This window comes from Hemitrygon akajei, chromosome 5, assembly GCF_048418815.1.
Source record: "Hemitrygon akajei chromosome 5, sHemAka1.3, whole genome shotgun sequence".
Lineage (NCBI taxonomy): Eukaryota > Metazoa > Chordata > Chondrichthyes > Myliobatiformes > Dasyatidae > Hemitrygon > Hemitrygon akajei.
The window spans coordinates 19550190-19567898 of record NC_133128.1 but is presented as its reverse complement, the minus strand read 5'-3'; the positions used below and the strand labels follow the sequence as shown (position 1 = coordinate 19567898).

The following is a 17709-nucleotide window of genomic DNA, read 5'->3' as shown; positions in this document are numbered from 1 at the left end:
TCGGTTGCATGAAAGCTACATTCTGTAGCTACCACTGAAGCTGGAGGTTAGGTGTAGTTTGGGAGGCCTGGAATTTGAAAACATTGGTTCGGAATGAGTCCAGTTTGAATTGTTCATTTATGCAAAAGTGGACCAGACTGAGAGGAAAACCATTTTTACCTGGCTATAGCCGGTGGTTCTACCGGGAACTCCCAGCTGTCGGCAAATCACAGTTCAGCTTATTGTTCTGAGGACCAAATGCAGAGGTGCACAATGACGAATAGTCAGATATCAATGCTTCTGATCTCTTTTTCTGGCTCTGAATGCACCTCTTGAGCTTAGTATCAGAGTAGTAATGTGCTAGAGAGAGGGAACAATTGTACCTTGCACCTTGCCTCTCAGCTTTGCAGACAGGCTAACTGGCAGACAGCATGCTATCTAACCTTGCTGAGGTTACTGACCCCATGGCAAAATGTAAATGTTTGAATGAGTTCATCATTTAATTTTACTTCAATATTTTTGTTTGCTTGTTATATATATTTAACTAGTTGAACATAAGTGAATAGATTTTAAAAGTCTACATTAGAGAAATTTAAGATTAGTTTAAAAGAGTGAGCTAAACCATAGGAGTAGAATTAGGCCAATCAGCCCATCATGGCTGATTTATTATCCCTCTCAAACCTATTCTTTTATCTTGCCTCCAAAACATTTGACACCCTTAATAATCAACAACCTATCATCGTCCACTTTAAATATATCCAGTGACTTGGCCTCCACAGTCATCTCTAGGCCCTCTGGGTAAACTCTGGGCAATCACCTCTCATTCGAGAGAGTTTAACTCTGGTTTGCTTGCATTGTCATAGGAGTCCTTCAGGGTACATGGGGTGTCCTGGGAGGTGCCTACTTGTGAAGGGTTTGTCATGTCCCTTTATTTGCTCACCTTCGGTTCCCACCAGACACTCATCTCTCACCTGTGGCTCCAAGTAACTTTAAATGTGACACACCCCAGTATGCTGCTTTGATGGGCAGGCTAAAGCAGGTGAGGGCAGTGGATGGGCATCATACCCCAAGAGAAAGTGACATGCACATCCTACCATGCAAAGTCAGTTCTGGCGGACTGGGCAGAAGAGATCAACAGGAGGGCAGTACTGCAATGCTTCATGGAGAGTGAAGGGCGCGACATGGCTCAGAAGAAGTCAGTTAACAGCTCCTAAAGAAACACCTCTCCTAGTCGCTCACTCCTCACCAACACTTTATACTGTGCTTTCTGATTATTGACGCTTGATCCAATATAAACCTTCATATTTGCAACAGCATGAAAGTAGCACTTTGGTGGACATAATAGAAACATTATAAGCTACTTTGCATATTTGGTAGATAATCTAAAATGCATTCACCAACAAGAATTATGATTAACATCAGGTATGTTTTGCTGGGAACGAGTATAGGTTCTGCCAGTCAGCTTTTCATGTTTACTGTATTTCCATGCTAACCGTAGATCGTGGAAATGATCTTTGGCATATGTCAGCACACTCAGAGGTCACTTTATTAGGTACACCTGCTCATTAATGCAAATAACTAATCGGCCAATCATGTGGTAGCAACTCAATTCACAAAAGCATGCAGACATGGTCAAGAGATTGTTCAGATCAAACATGAGATTCGGGAAGAAATATGATCTAACTGACTTTGGCTGCGGAGTGATTATTGGTGCATTCAGGCTGGTTTGAGAATCTCAGAAACTGCCGATCTCCTGGGATTTTCATGCACAACTGTCTATAGCATAGGTGTCAAACACAAGGCCTGCGGGCCATATCCGGCCCGGCGTACAATTATATCCGGCCCGCGAGATCATTTTAGATAGATCTATTATTTTAATTATTAATGGCCCGGCGATATGAAGCGCTGATAACACACAAACTACAGATCCCATAATGCAGCGCAACAGCTGCCAATAGGCTACCCGGGAACATTCCCGCGTCAAGCGTCTGTTGCTGTATACAATGCTATTCTGAAGTCAAAGCTAACCCCTAACAATGGCGAAGAGAAAAGTTGATTCTGAAAAAAAGAGTCTTTCAAAACCGATGAGTATATGTTTACTGACATTGCCGGTAAACCCGTGTGTCTTATTTGTGGAGCTAATGTGGCTGACATAACAACACATCTCAGCGTCTTAAACCTTCAGCTCCAGGGATGTGACCGCATGATCACTGACATGTATGATGCAGTGAAGGCATTTCAAGTGAAGCTGCTCTTATGTGAGACACAAATGCACCAGTGCAACTTGCCTCATTTTCCCCGTTGCCAAGTAATGTTGAACCAGGTCGGCGCAAAGATGTTCCCAAATGCACACTTTGCTGATAAACTGAGCGCACTTCGCACTGAGTTCGCACGGCGCTTTGGTGACTTTGAAGAACAAAAAATTAATTTTGAGCTGCTTCGCAACCCATTTGCCGTCAACGTGGAAACTGCACCTGTACAGATTCAGATGGAGCTGATAGAGCTGCAGTGTAATGGGACACTAAAGGCAAAGTACGACACTGCAGGGCCCGTACAGTTTATTCGCTCCATTCCTGAAGCAATGCCTCAGCTCCGTCTACATGCGGCTCGAACCTTGTGCATGTTTGGTAGCACATATCTGTGTGAGAAGCTTTTCTCAGTGATGAAGATTAACAAAACATCACACAGGAGTCGTCTCACTGATGAACACCTGCAGTCCATCCTGAGAATCTCCACAACACAGAACCTTACACCAAACCTAAACGAACTTATTGCCAAGAAAAGATGCCAAACATCCAACTCTGACAAAATGGCGTAAGAGCAAAGAAAACTGAATGTTTTGATTTGTTGTTGTTTTAACTTTTGCTGAAAAGCACAAATTTTATTTATATTTTCAGGGTTTTTTTTTTGCAGCATGCTCATATTTCTAACTTGTATAATACTGACAGGAGATATTTTTATGGAGAGCAAAATATTTAAGTTATTTAAAGTTTTAGTTTATTTTTTCTGGAATAATATTCCTGTCTGTTTTTATTCATATTTATGTTCAAAAAATGTTTAGTTTTAGTGCGATCAATAAATGTTTATCCTGTTCGGCCCGCGACCTAAAGTGTGCTTTGAGTTTTGGCCCCATGTGCAATTGAGTTTGACACCTCTGGTCTATAGAGTTTACAGACAATGGTGCGAAAAATCAAGAAAAAGATTCAGTGATTCACAAATCTGTTGAAGAAATGCCTTGTTAATGAGAGAGGTCAGACGAGAATGGCCAGATAGGTTCAAGCTGACAGGAAGGCAACAGTAACTCAAATAGCCACACATTACAACAGTGGTGTGCAGAAGAGCATCTCTGAATGTAGAACTTGTTGAACCTTGAAGTGGATGGCTGACAGCAGCTGAAGTCCACCAACATACAGAGGCCAATTTATTAGGTACTTGAAAAAGTTGCCACTGATAGAATAGTTGTCATTGTCGAAGTTTCTTTCATGTTTGGATATGTTTAGACAGCAATACTCTTTCCTCTGTTACGTCATCAGCACTCACGTTCTAAACGAAAATAGTGGAAATAATCCACAGAATCACGAATTTACTGTTGTGGTTTGTGACGTCTGATTTTTTTTTAGTGTTTAAAAACAATATTTTTCTGAAGGTAGGATTCCCTCTTTTAATATTGCACTGTATTAAAGTAGGGTTTGTTACTAAACGAGTCAGAAAATGCCCCTGGTAGTAATTGTCGACGAATACTACAAAAATAACGATAATAGTTTAGGGAGAGGGATGGGGTTGGCATGAGTTTTCAAACGCTCACTGACACAACAGGTCTCATACAGGGGATCTGACTTACCGATCTGCTGTAGGAGAGACGACGCTGGAAGAGACACGAAACGTCCATGGGACGTGTAACATTGAAGTGTGCTCCTCGCTGGAAGAATGAGTGTGGAACAGTGGATGGTGAATCGAATGGACACACCATCAAATATTTAGTTCCATCTCCCTGGAAACGGGTGGAGCAGCGATCTGCGCAATTGCGCTCCGAGTTATCTCCAGGGGACCGGACAAAGACATAATCGCTCTAATTTCCCAAAGGAGAGAAATGAATTTGAGACACGATCTTGACTGTTTTCTTTCAATTCAAAATGCGAGAAAGTGGACGTCGAATGCATCATTATATCAGTAAGTCTTGGTCCGAAGCTGCCAGATCTCCGGGTCATTACTCGCAATTTAAATGTTCACATTGCCTTTAGTTATCAGACAAAGGTGACACAAGAGACTGCAGATGCTGGAATCTGGAGCAATAAGCAATCTGCTGGAGGAATTTAGTGGCTGCAGCCGCATCAGTGGCAGTCTGACGCAGGGGTTCGGCGCGAAACGCGGACAAGTACCTTCCCCCAATTCGACCCACTGAGTTCCACCAGCACACTGCTGCAGTAGTTGTCAAAATGAAGGTCCATGAGGTGTTAGGAAAGAGGAGAGAAAGCTTGACCACAGACGTGTGTTTCAGAGACCCTTGAAGAGGATTGGAAAGGTTCTGGAACTAAGGTTAGAAAACCAGAATGGGGGCTGAGGATAAATTACACTAGACGACATTTTTTTTTCGAAGGTGTTCCCTCAGAATTTGTTTTATTTATGACAGACCGCTTAAAGCTGGACACAAATATAATGTCAGACTACTTGTATCGTGTAGGATACCTATACGACGCTGGACGAACTCAGCAGGTCAGGCAGCATCTGTGAGAAAAGAGTAGCCAACGTTTCGGGCCGAGACCCTTCATCAGGAATGGGGGGGAGGGGGAAGAGAGGGCCGAAGCCCAGTAATAGAGATGGGGGGGGGGGAAGGGCTAGAGGCGCCAGGTGGAGAACCAATCAGAGGAAGGATAAAGCAGGGAGGGGATAAGCATGAAAGAACTGTAGAGATAAAGGAGCAGAAAGTTGAAAGGGGAGGGGGCAGAGAGGGACCTAGGATGGAGAAAGGAGATGGACCTAGGAGTTTGGAGAAACGTGCAATTAACTTTTATTGAATATAATGCGTTTAATTGCATAACAGTGCTGACAACTAAGATAAAAAATGGTTTGTTGATGATTTTCGTTTGTACTCAGTGTCTGAGGCTTCTCCCTTAATTGTCCAACAATATCAGCCAGCACTGAAGGATTCCGTTTCTCCAGACCGAAATGTCCCGGTGAAGCCTTTCACCACGATTGTCACTGATAGCGTCAATATTTGAAGGGAAGAAGTCTAAATGGGAATACAGAAAACGGATCTTTAGTGACATGTTGAACTTCATGATTTAGTAGGCTTGGAAGCATATTGCCAACCAGCTGCACATAGCTTGATAATCTGCAGTTGCCAAGAAAATTTTCAACACAACCTTGAATGCCTTCATTGCAATTTCCTCCAGTCACACCAGAAGTTCTTTGAGTTGCTCATCATTGATGACCTGTTTGATTTGTGGACCAACAAAAATGCATTCCTTAATCTTGGCATCAGTTATTCTGACTCGAATTATGAATTGATATAACAATTATAGGCAATTTTTAAAAAAGAAAAATGGTGCATGATAGGGAAAGTTCATGTTGATTTTCATAATCAGCAGTCCAAATTCCATAAGATACACCCAAAAGTATTCAGGAAGCAAAATCTTTGCTGTCCAGTGTTGTTGTAACCATGGGCAAACAGTGTCCCCAAAGCATTCTTTACCTCAAGAAACACAGTGCAGTGTAACAAAAATTACCAGGGAGGTGGATGAAGGCAAGGCAGTGGATGTTGTCCACATGGACTTCAGTAAGGCCTTTGACAAAGTCTCACATGGGAGGCTGGTCAAGAAGATTCAGTCATTCGGCATTCAGGATGAGGCAGTAAATTGGATTAGGCCTAGTGGGAAAAGCCAGAGAGTGGTTAGAAAAATTGCTTCTCTGACTGGAGGCCTGTGACTAGTGATGTGCTGGGTCCTTTGTTGTTTGTTATCTATGTTAATGATCTGGATGATGAAGTGGTTAACTGGATCAGCAAATTTGTGGATGACACCAAGATAGGGGGTGTAGTGGACTGCGAGGAAGGCTATCAAGGCTTGCAGAGGGATTTGGACCAGCTGGAAAAACGGTTTGAAAAAATGCAAATGGAATTTAATGCAGCCAAGTGCAAGAGTTTGCACTTTGGTAGGACCACCAGGGTAGGTCTTACACAGTGAACAGTGGGACACTGAGGAGAGCAGTAAAATAAAGAGATATGGGAATAAAGGTACATCAATAAATTTTCACCCTGTACCCTGTACACCCTGTACACATCTGACTTCCAATATAACTCGGAGTCCTGCCATGTGCAGAAGTTCGCTGATGACACGGCCATAGTGGGGTGTGTCAGGAATGGACAGGAGGAGGAGTATAGGAAACTGATACAGGACTTTGTGATATGGTGCAACTCAAACTACCTGCGTCTCAATGTCACCAAGACCAAGGAGATGGTGGTGGACTTTAGGAGATCTAGGCCTCATATGGAGCCAGTGATCATTAATGGAGAATGTGTGGAGCAGGTTAAGACCTACAAGTATCTGGGAGTACAGTTGGACGAGAAGCTAGACTGGACTGCCAACACAGATGCCTTGTGCAGGAAGGCACAGAGTCGACTGTACTTCCTTAGAAGGTTGGCGTCATTCAATGTCTGCAGTGAGATGCTGAAGATGTTCTATAGGTCAGTTGTTGAGAGCGCCCTCTTCTTTGTGGTGGCGTGTTGGGGAGGAAGCATTAAGAAGAAGGACGCCTCACGTCTTAATAAGCTGATAAGGAAGGCGGGCTCTGTCGTGGGCAAAGTACTGGAGAGTTTAACATCGGTAGCTGAGCGAAGGGCGCTGAGTAGGCTACGGTCAATTATGGAAAACCCTGAACATCCTCTACATAGCACCATCCAGAGACAGAGAAGCAGTTTCAGCGACAGGTTACTGTCGATGCAATGCTCCTCAGACAGGATGAAGAGGTCAATACTCCCCAATGCCATTAGGCTTTACAATTCAACTGCCAGGACTTAAGAACTTTTTTTTAAAGCTATTATTAATGCTTTTTGAGTTAGTGATTTAGATGCATATCATATTATTACTGAGTTAAGTATTGTATGTAATGAGTTTTTGCTACAACATGTGTATGGGACATTGGAAAAAATGTTGAATTTCCCCATGGGGATGAATAAAGTATCTATCTATCTATCTGTCTATCAATTTGTTGAAAGTGAAGTCACCGGTAGATAGTTGTAAAGAAAGCTTTTGGCACATTGGCCTTCATAAATCAATGTATTGAGTACAGAAGATGGGATGTTATGTTGATTTTGTGTAAGATATTGGTGAGGCCAAATTTGGAGTACTGTGTGCAGTTTTGGTCACCTACCTATAGGAAAGGTGTAAACAGGGTTGAAAGAGTGCAGAAAAAATTTACAAGAATGTTGCCAGGTCTGGAGGACCTGAGTTATAAGGAAAGTTTGAAAAGGTTAAGACTGTATTCCTTAGAATGTAAAAGACCAAGGGGAGATTTGGTAGAGGTATACAAACTTATGAGGGGTTTAGCTAGGGTAAATGCAAGCAGGCTTTTTCCACTGAGATTGGGTGGGACTAAAACCAGAGGTCGTGGGTTAAGGGTGAAAGGTGAGAAGTTTAAGGGGAACATGAGGGGAAACTTCTTCACTCAGAGGGTCGTGAAGGTGTGGAATGAGTTGCCAGCATAAGTTGTCCATACAAGCTCGATTTCAATGTTTAAGTTTGGATAGGTCAATGGATAAACTCATTCGTAAGGCCAGTGATATTGTGGGGGTGGAACTGGACTCTCTGACGGTGGTGTCTGAAAAGAGGATGCTGTCCAAGTTGCATGCCATCTTGGACAATATCTCCCATCCACTCCATAATGTACTGGTTAGACACAGGAGTACGTTCAGCCAGAGACTCATTCCACCGAGATGCAACACTGAGCGTCATAGGAAGTCATTCCTGCCTGTGGCCATCAAACTTTACAACTCCTCCCTCAGAGTGTCAGACACCCTGAGCCAATAGGCTGATCCTGGACTTATTGCCACTTGGAATAATTTACTTATTATTATTTAATTATTTATGGTTTTATATTGCTATATTTCTATACTATCCTTGGTTGGTGTGACTGTAACGAAACCCAATTTCCCTTGGGATCAATAAAGTATGTCTGTCTGTCTGTCTGGATAGTTGGAGTATGGGGTACCTTATCAAATGCCTTGCTGAAATCTATATACACTACATCTGTGGCTCTACCTTCATCAATGTGTTTAGTCATATCCTCAAAAAATTCAATCAGGCTCGTAAGGCATGACCTGCCTTTGACAGAGCCATGCTGACTATTCCTAATCATATTATGCCTCTCCAAATGTTCATAAATCCTGTCTCTCAGGATCTTCTCCATCAACTTACAAACCACTGGAAGTAAGACTCACTGGCCTATAATTTCCTGAGTTATCTCTACTCCCTTTCTTAAATAAGGGACAACATCTGCAACCCTCCAATCCTGTGGAACCTCTCCCGTCCCCATTGATGTTGCAAAGATCATCCCCAGAGGCTCAGCAATCTCCTCCCTCACTTCCCACAATAGCCAGGGGTACATCCCATCTGGTCCTGGTGACTTATCCAACTTGATGCTTTCCAAAAGCTCCAGCACATCCTCTTCCTTAATATCTACATGCTCAAGCTTTTTGGTCCACTGAAAGTCATCCCTACAATGGCCAAGATCTTTTTCTGTACCGAATACTGAAGCAAAGTACTCATTAAATACCTTTGCTATCTCCGGTTCCATACACACTTTCCCACTGTCACACTTGATTGGTCCTATTCTCTCACGTCTTATCCTCTTGCTCTTCACATACCTGTGGAATGCCTTGGGGTTTTCCTTAATTCTGTCTGCCAAGGCCTTCTCATGGCCCCTTCTGGCTCTCCTAATTTCATTCTTAAGTTCCTTCCCGCTAGTTTTATAATCTTCCAGATCTCTATCATTACCTAGTTTTTTTGAACCTTTCATAAGCACTTCTTTTCTTCTTGACTAGATTTACAACAGACTTTGTACACCATGGTTCCTGTACCATACCATCCTTTCCCTGTCTCATTGGAACATACCTATGAAGAAGCCCACGCAAATATCCCCTGAACATTTGCCATATTTCTTCCGTATGTTTCCTTGAAAATATCTGTTTCCAATTTATGCTTCCAAGTTCCTGCCTGATAGCCTCATATTTCCCCTTACTTCAATTAAACGAGTAAGGGGAAATTCATTCTCTCAGACTTTCCATATTTCCTCATGACATAGGATGCCATTTGGCCCATCAAATCTTTGCAGGCTCTGTGAGTATTCCCATTCATCCCATTCACCCATTTATTTCTTTGTAAATTATTTTCCAATCAACTCCACCCACCTCCACACTCTCACACCCCACCAGCTCTCGGTATTCTCCTTCCACCTATCTGTATTTATATACATTTGGTATGCAGAAAGAAATCAGAGCATTGTACAAACTCTATACAGCAGCACTCAATGTCAAGGTTGAACTCCGATCCATTTTTTAAAGAGAGGAACAGTGAGGAACTTTGACCTCTTTTCCTACAACATGGTACTTTTTCTCTCATTCATGTAAAATGGGTCATGGTCCCTTCTGACAATTGCCTACCTGGCTATTTACCTCAGGAATTGGGCCTCAATCACCTCATTTAGTTCCAATCATTCCCAGGTTCCACTAACCACAAACACCTGCTTTCCATCAGCAAATGTAGTATAAAAACTCTGTGATCACAAGAAGGAGCTGCCAGTTCGTTGGTTAACCTCGTTTCATGGTACTTAGGACTACTAGTTCTAGGTCAAGCATCGCTCCTGGATACTGATTCCATGCTTGCTATGTTAATAATACCTCCCGACTCTGCCTCCACGTCTGTGTTCTGCACTTGGGTTTGTTTCCACTGCCACGTCCTTGCAACAAAATGTCAATTACTTTCTCTTGCTATAGATACTGCCTGACATGCAGAGCATTTCCAGCAATGTCAGTTTTTATTTCAGGTTTCCACTATCTGCAGAATTTTATTCTTGTGTTTTATATACGCTCACTATTTTCCATGAGATCAGAGCTAGGAGAAGACATAGAGTAGGAGAGCTGGGTTGTTAAGCAAAGTGATGTCAGATGGGAACTTAATCCAGACAAGTGTGAGATAATGCATTTAGGTTTGCCTTATACTGTCCATAAATGCATGTATACAGTCAACCTCAGAAGCACTGATACACAGGGGACATTTTCATAGCTCCTGTAAAATGACAACACAGGCGGGCAGGGTAGTAAAGAAAGCATTTGAATTTTTTTGCCTTCAAAGTTACTGTAGGGCTTTGAGTATGATAAGGGACACCATGTTGTAGCTGTGCAAGATATTAGTTAGGATAGCACAGTCATGCAGTGGTTAGCACATCCCTTCACAGTACCTGGGATCATCAATCAGTGTTCAATCCCCACTGCTGGAGTTTCTATCTTCCCCTTTAACTGCATGGGTTTCCTCTGAGTGCTCCAGATTCCTCCAATATTCCAAAGATGTACAGTTTGGATTAGTAGTTGTGGGCACGCTCAGTGCCAGAGGAGTGGTGACAATTGAGTGCTGCCCAGCACATTCCCTGTTGATTTGATTGGATGCAACCATTGTTTATTTTGATGTTTTGATGTATATTTGAGAAATAAAGATAAGCTTTAAATCGCATTTAGAATACAGTGTGCATTTCTGATCATCACATTTGGAATACAGTGTGCATTTCTGATCATCAAACTATAGAAAGGATGGAGTAGAGTGAGAAAGAGTGCAGAAGAGTTTCAAAGTTCAAAATAAATTCATTTTCAAAGTACATACAGTACATGTCACCATATACAACCATGAGATTCAATGTTTGCAGGCATACTCAAAAAAATCCGATGACCATAATAGAATCAATGAAGGACTGCACCAAAAGGGCAGATGATTAGGGTGTTGTCGGGAACAGAGGGTTTTACTTACAAGGAGAGTTTGTATAGGTTGTGATTATTGTCACTGGAGTGCAGGAGGCTGAGGAGTGTCCTTCTATATGTTCATAAAATGATGAACATAGATAGGGTAGATGTGAAAGTACATATACCCATATAGAGGGTGGTGGGCATAGGGACAATCTTCCAGAAGATGTGGTAGACATAGCTATGATTACAGCATTTAAAAAGTATTTTGATAGGTACGTGGCAAGGAAGGGAAGAGAGAGATGTGTGCCAAATACAGGAAAGTGGGATTAAAGCAGATAGGTATCACAGTCTTGGACAAGTCAGGTTTAAGGACTTTTCTCCTTGCTGCATGACACATTGTAACTGTAAATATAGCCAGCATATCATGTTGGACCTCTTTGTAGTTGGAAAACATTTTGGCCCAAAATGTCGACTGTTTATTCCTTTCCATGGATGCTGCCTGACCTGCTGAGATCCTTCAGCATTTTTAGTGTGGGTTTCTCTGGGTTCTAGCATCTGCAGAATCTTTGGTGCTTCCATAATTGTTCATGTCTGGCCAGGCTTGGGAACCTTAGTCCTGGTCTACCAGCTTCTCTGTTGGGTAGTTGGAAAAACTGATATCTCAGACCAAAATCTGATAAGAGAGCCAAAGATGTATTTAATACAAGACATCCCACAAAACACAAGATAGCAGCAACCATAGGTTGTACCAAAGAAGTCTTGCTAAGATTATTCAGGGCTTTGTCAACATATCATTTGGAATACTTTGTGCAGTTCTGGCCTTATATAAAGAATGATACTGCTGCTTTAAGAATCAATGCAATGTTTCCTAGAATGATGAGGTGTCTTCTGAGGAAGAGTTGAGTAAAATTAGTCTATACTCAGTGGAAATTAGAGACTAGTAGTGAGCTTATTGAAGCAAGCAAAATTATGAGAGGGGTTGAAAACGTGGATGTCAAAAGGCTATTTTCTCAAGCTGGAATATCTAGACCTCCATGACAAAGCCTTGCATACTGTATGTGATGAAGAAAACATTATTCATAAGGAGGTTTGTAAAACTCTACCTCAGAAAGCAGTGAATGTTCAGTTATTGAATGTCCTCAAGGCTGAGATCAATAATTTTTTGACATATGGGGACTAAGAGGGAAGGTGACTTAAAGCACAAAATAATCAATGACCTTATTGAATTACAGGCTGTATGACTTAAACCTGCTCCTTTTTCTTATGTATTCAGCTTCAGAGCTTCTGCTCTGTAGAGTATATCTTGCCAAATTCACCTCCCACTCATTATCTTTGAGCTACTTAATCTTACGGTTGATCATGCCATCATAAGCATCAGCTGTCTAGTTTCAGCGGAGACGAACCTTTTTCTGTTTAACATTTGGGCTTTTGAATGTAGCTCCATAGAACAATGACGAGAAGCTGCTTAAATTTGCATTATTTAATAACAATTCAGCTCTTCTGCATGAGCATAGCATATCAGATATGAACATATAACCTGAAAGGGCCTTTATCAATGTCACAATGACATCTCATGTGACTTAACTGTTAGGTCTGACCCTCCTTCCCAATCTACAACCTGGATCACATTTGACCACATCATCCTCTCAGCATCAGTCCTCCCTGGTCCATTTGCTTAGGATTGCTTTAGGCTGATACAAGGAATTACTTCAACAGATTCTTGCCTGGGTGCAATGCCACCAAATCTGGAGTCCCCAAGAATCCATCCACAGCTGCTCCCATATCTTTGTGATCAAGGGGGAAAAAAGTATAGATGTTGGAGATCAGATATACAAACAGAAAATACTAAAAAAACGCTCAAATATCTATGGAGAGAGACGTAAGGTTAATTTTTCAGGTCACTGTGTCAGGATGTGTGCCGGCAATATCGGAACCCAAGTGTAGAGGAAATACAGACTCCAAAGTAGAGATGACAAGAGTTTATTCATAATAATTCCAAATGAACATCAGTGGCTTGGCCAAACAACACCATGAGAAGTAACATTCTCAAAACTAGGACCCCATATTAGCGCTAAATGAGCATCTGCTTAAATAAAATAAGTAACACTTAAATCCCTGAGCCTATCAAGATAAATTTAAGAAGCTTAAGCAGAAAGTACCAGGAGACTGCAGTACAATGAGAGAGTCACTCAAGAAAAACACAGGGAACTCTAAACAATCTATGAACCTCGTTAAACACCAATAAACCAATTAAGGTGCTCTATCTCTCTTGTCCAACATGTTACATAATGATTTTTCCTCAAACTAGGCAAACTTAAGAGACAAGCATGACTACAGTTGTAGAGAAGAGGGAGGAGTAGAGAGAGAAAAGGGAATGAAAGAGAGAGGAAGAATTTTTTCAGCCAGAGGGTGGTGAATCTATGGAATTCATTGCCACAGAAGGCTGTGGAGGCCAAGTCACTGGGTATATTTAAAGTGGAGGTTGATGGGTTCTTGATGCACCATCAATAACTCACTCTGAGACGTAAGAAGCAAGATATCAGCTTTTATTGACTGGAAGAATGAACAACACTACATCCTGGAGAATGAGGCCGGGCTCAGGCCTCAATCGCCTTTATGCAGGGGTCAGTGGGAGGAGCCACAGGAGCAGTCAGCGGGGGTCTGTGGGAGGAGCCACAGGAGCAGTCAGCGGGGGTCTGTGGGAGGAGCCACAGGAGCAGTCCAGACAGGTATATGTAGTTCACCACAGTTCTTGATTAGTAAGGACATCAAAGCTTACTGGAAGAAGGGAGAAGAATGAGGTTGAGAGGTTAAATAAATCAACCATGATCAGATGGTGGAGCAGACTCAATGGGCCAGATAACCTAATTCTGCTCTTATGTCTTATGAATGTGATAAGGTAAACACCAAAAGAGATTGCAGTGTAAGTGATGGTGCAGCTCGTTGGAAGAGGATGGGAAAGACTGGTTAAATGGAAATGATTTATCTGGAAGAGATGTGTAGAGAAGATGACTGAGGACAGAGGAAAGAGACACAAAACATACAATGTTGGAACTGTGAGATGCATTTTGATGTGAAATCAATTATTGCTGGAAATCAAACATGAAAGCAGGAAATGATGAAAACATCAGCAGGTTAGGCCGCATCGACGGAGAGAGAAAAAGAGTTACCCTTTCTGTTAAAGACCGTTTACCAAAATGAGAAAACAAGTTAGTTTTTAGTTGCAGAGATGGTGGGGGAGAAATAAGAGAAAAGGGTATTATCTCTGATAGGGTGATGCCGTGGTTGCTCAGTGTTTCCAGAAACACAAGAGATTCTACAGATACCGGAGCAACAAATGCAAAATGCAGGAGGAACTTGTGGTTGATTCTAGTGTTTGTGAACAAACTCGTTAGTTGTATCAACGTTGACAGTTTGAGAGAAACAGAGAAGTGAAATTCACTTCCTTTTCTTCTGATCTAATGTACTGAAGTTCATGCACATGATGTGCTGTGCTCTGCAGCGGAGAACCCAAACTGCGTGACAGCTTCACAGAGCAGCCACATTCAGTTCACTGTCGTGTTAACTTTTCATCCCACTCTGACCTAGCTGTGACCTTCTTCACTGTTCCTATGAAGTTCAAAATAAACTTTAGGAATAGGATCGCATCTTCTATCTCAGCATGTCGCAAGCCTTTGGTACACAATATCACATTCAACGGTTTTAAATAGCTCATTTTCTATGTTTCTGTTAGAAATGGCCTGATCTGTTGTAAAGCTATACATTTGCAATCTTCAGTCCGTTCTTCTTCACAAACATTGCCAGGCATTTGTCTTTTTGATTTCAGGTTCAGTAATAATTCAAGCACCCATTACACTGCTTTTGTGTGTCTATTTGTTTGATTTCTTCCAAAGTTCAAAGTAAAACTTATTATCAGAGTACATACATGTCACCACATACGACCCTGAGATTCTTTTTCTGTGAGCATACTTAGCAAATCTATGGAGCAATAGCTGTAAACAGGATCCGTAAACATCAGGAACTATAAACTATAAACAAACTGTGGAAATGCAGGAAAAAATAAATAGTAATAAATAATGAACATGAAATAACAATATATTAGAGTCCTTAAATGAGTGTAGCTATCTCCTTTTGTTCAAAAGTCTGATGGTTGCGGTGTAGTAGCTGTTCTTGAACCTGGTGGTGCGAGTCCTGAGGTACCTTCTCTCTGGTGGCAGCAGCGGGAAAAGAGGATGACCTGGGTGGTGAGGATTTTGATGATGGATGCTACTTTTCTACAACATGTTTCATATAGATGTGCTCAACGGCTGGGAGGGTTTTACCCCTGATGTACTGGGCCGAAGGCACTACCTTTAGTCGGACTTTCCACTCAAATGCATTGGTGTTCCCATACCAGGCCATAATGCAGCCAGTCAGCACACTTTCCACCACACGTCTATAGAAGTTGGCCAAGGTTGTTGATGACATGCTGAAACTCTGCAGACTCCTGAGGAAGCAGAATTGTGCTTCCTTCGCAATAATATTTATATGGTGCGTCCAGGACAGATCCTCTGAGATAGTGACACCCAGGAATGTGAAGTTACTGACCTCCCCACCTCTGATCCTCCAATGATTACTGGCTCATGGACCTCTGGTTTCACTCTCCTGAAGTCTACAATCTGTTCTTTGTTCTTATTGAAATTGAGTGAGAGGTTGGTGTTATTACACCACTCAGCCAAGTTTTCAGTCTCCCTCCTGCATGCTGATTTATCATCCCCTTTGATACAGCCCACAACAGTGGTGTCAACAGCAAACTTGTATATGGTGTTGGAGCTGTACTTAGCCACACAGTCATAGGTGTAAAGTGAGTAGAGCAGGGGGTTAATTACACATCCCTGCGGTGTTCCTGTGCTGATGGAGATTGCAGAGGAAATGCTTTTGCCAATCTGAACTCTCTGGGGTCGACCAGTGAGGAAATCCAGGATCCAACTGCACAAGTGGGTAATGAGGCTTGGAGTTCTTGGAGTTCACTGATTAGTTTTGAGGAGATAACGGTGTTAAATGCAGATCTGTAATTGATAAGGAGCATCCTGTAGTATGTATCTTTGCTGTCCAGGTGTTACAGAGTTGTGTGAAGAGCCAACGAGGAAGCATCTGCTGTGACCTGTTGCTTCGGTAGGCAAATTGGAGCAGATCCAAGTCGCCATTCAGACAGGAACTGATATGTTTCAACACCAGCCTTCATCACTGTCGATTTAAGTGCCACTAGGCAATAGTCAACTGGTACAACTAAAGACTGCTTGAAGCAGGTGGGTGCCATCCACTGCTGGAGCAAGAGGTTGAAGGTTTCTGTCAATACACCTGTAAATGTATTTTCTGAAAGGGAACTCACTGATCTATTAAACAGAAGGCTCCATAACACCTAGATTGCTCCCGACCCCTCCATCCCTTCTGCATCATAAAGCTTCTTCTCATTTTCTTTGACTTCTCATTTTCCAAGTTTTGATCTGAATCTTCAATTTTTTTCTTTCTTATAATAGATTCAGTCTGAACTTCTGAGTGGTTTCAGCTATTTTTATTTCTGCTCTGTAAAGAACTGGACAATTTGGTTGCCTGAAGTTGTTGAACTCAATATCAAGTCCAATTAAATGTTTTGTTGGAATAGTGACAAACAACCTGTTGGAAGAACTCACTGGGTGTGGCCACATTAGACTTTGAGCTGAAACATTGAAAATTATTTTTGTACCACAGGTGCTACCAGACCTGCCATGCTCTTCTTGCAGATTGTATGAGACAAATGACACTTGAATTATATTTTCCTCTGCAGCACCTCCGGTCCTTCACCTTTCTTTATTAGAACACAGAATATTACAGACTTACAAAAAAGCTGGATGAACTCAGCAGGTCGGGCAGCATCCTTTGAAAGGAGCAGTCAACATTTCGTGTCGAGATCCTTCATCAGGACTAAAGAAGGAGGGGGCAGGGGCCCTATAAAGAAGGTTGGGGGAGAGTGGAAAACCAATCAGAGGAAAGATCAAGGGGTGGGGGAGGGGAAGCAGGGAGGGGACAGGCAGGAGAGGTGAAGAAGGAATCTAAGGGGAAAGCACTATGGGTAGTAGAAGAAGGCAGAGTCATGAGAGGTAATAGGCAGCTAGAAGAGGAGACAGAGTGAAGGTGGGATGGGGGAAGGGAGAGGGAGGAAATTACCAGAAGTTGGAGAATTTGATGTTCATACCAAGGGGCTGGAGACTACCTAGACGGTAGATGAGATGTTCTTCCTCCAACCGAAGTTTGGCCTCATCATGGCAGTAGAGGAGGCCATGTATGGACATATCCGAATGGGAATGTGAAGGAGAGTTGAAGTGAGTGGCAACCGGGAGATCCTGTCTGCTGTGGCGGACGGAGTGGAGGTGCTCAACGAAGCGGTTCCCCAATCTGCATCGGGTCTCACTGATGTGGAGGAGGCCACACCAGGAGCACCAGATACAATAGATTGCCCCAACAGACTCACAAGTGCATCCGGTGCTCCTGGTGTGGCCTCCTCTACATTGGCAAGAAACAAAACTGGGAGAAGTACAAGATCGCAAGATCACAAGACAAAGGAGCAGAAGTAGGCCATTTGGCCCATTGAGTCTGCTCCGCCACTCCACCATGAGCTAAACTATTCTTCCGTCTAGTTCCAATTTCCAGCTTTTTTCCCATATCCCTTCATACCCTGACTAATTAGATACCTGTCAATCTCCTCCTTAAAAACCCTCAATGATTGGGCCTCCACAGCTGTATGTGGCAATGAATTCCATAAA

At 42.4% G+C, this 17709-nt stretch overlaps 1 protein-coding gene across 4 annotated transcripts in view; it reads right to left on the bottom strand.

The window, feature by feature from the left end:
* Window positions 1-17709, bottom strand: part of LOC140727273 (lebercilin-like protein) — a 62784-nt gene that overhangs the window by 40836 nt on the left and 4239 nt on the right. For 3 of the 4 annotated variants that reach the window (XM_073044535.1, XM_073044534.1, XM_073044533.1), the window contains exon 1: window positions 3821-3915. The exons of the other annotated variant lie outside the window; for it this stretch is intronic. The gene's annotated coding sequence lies outside the window, so the exon portion shown is untranslated. Of the gene's footprint in view, window positions 1-3820; window positions 3916-17709 lie in introns of those variants that run through there. 4 annotated transcript variants of the gene reach the window in all.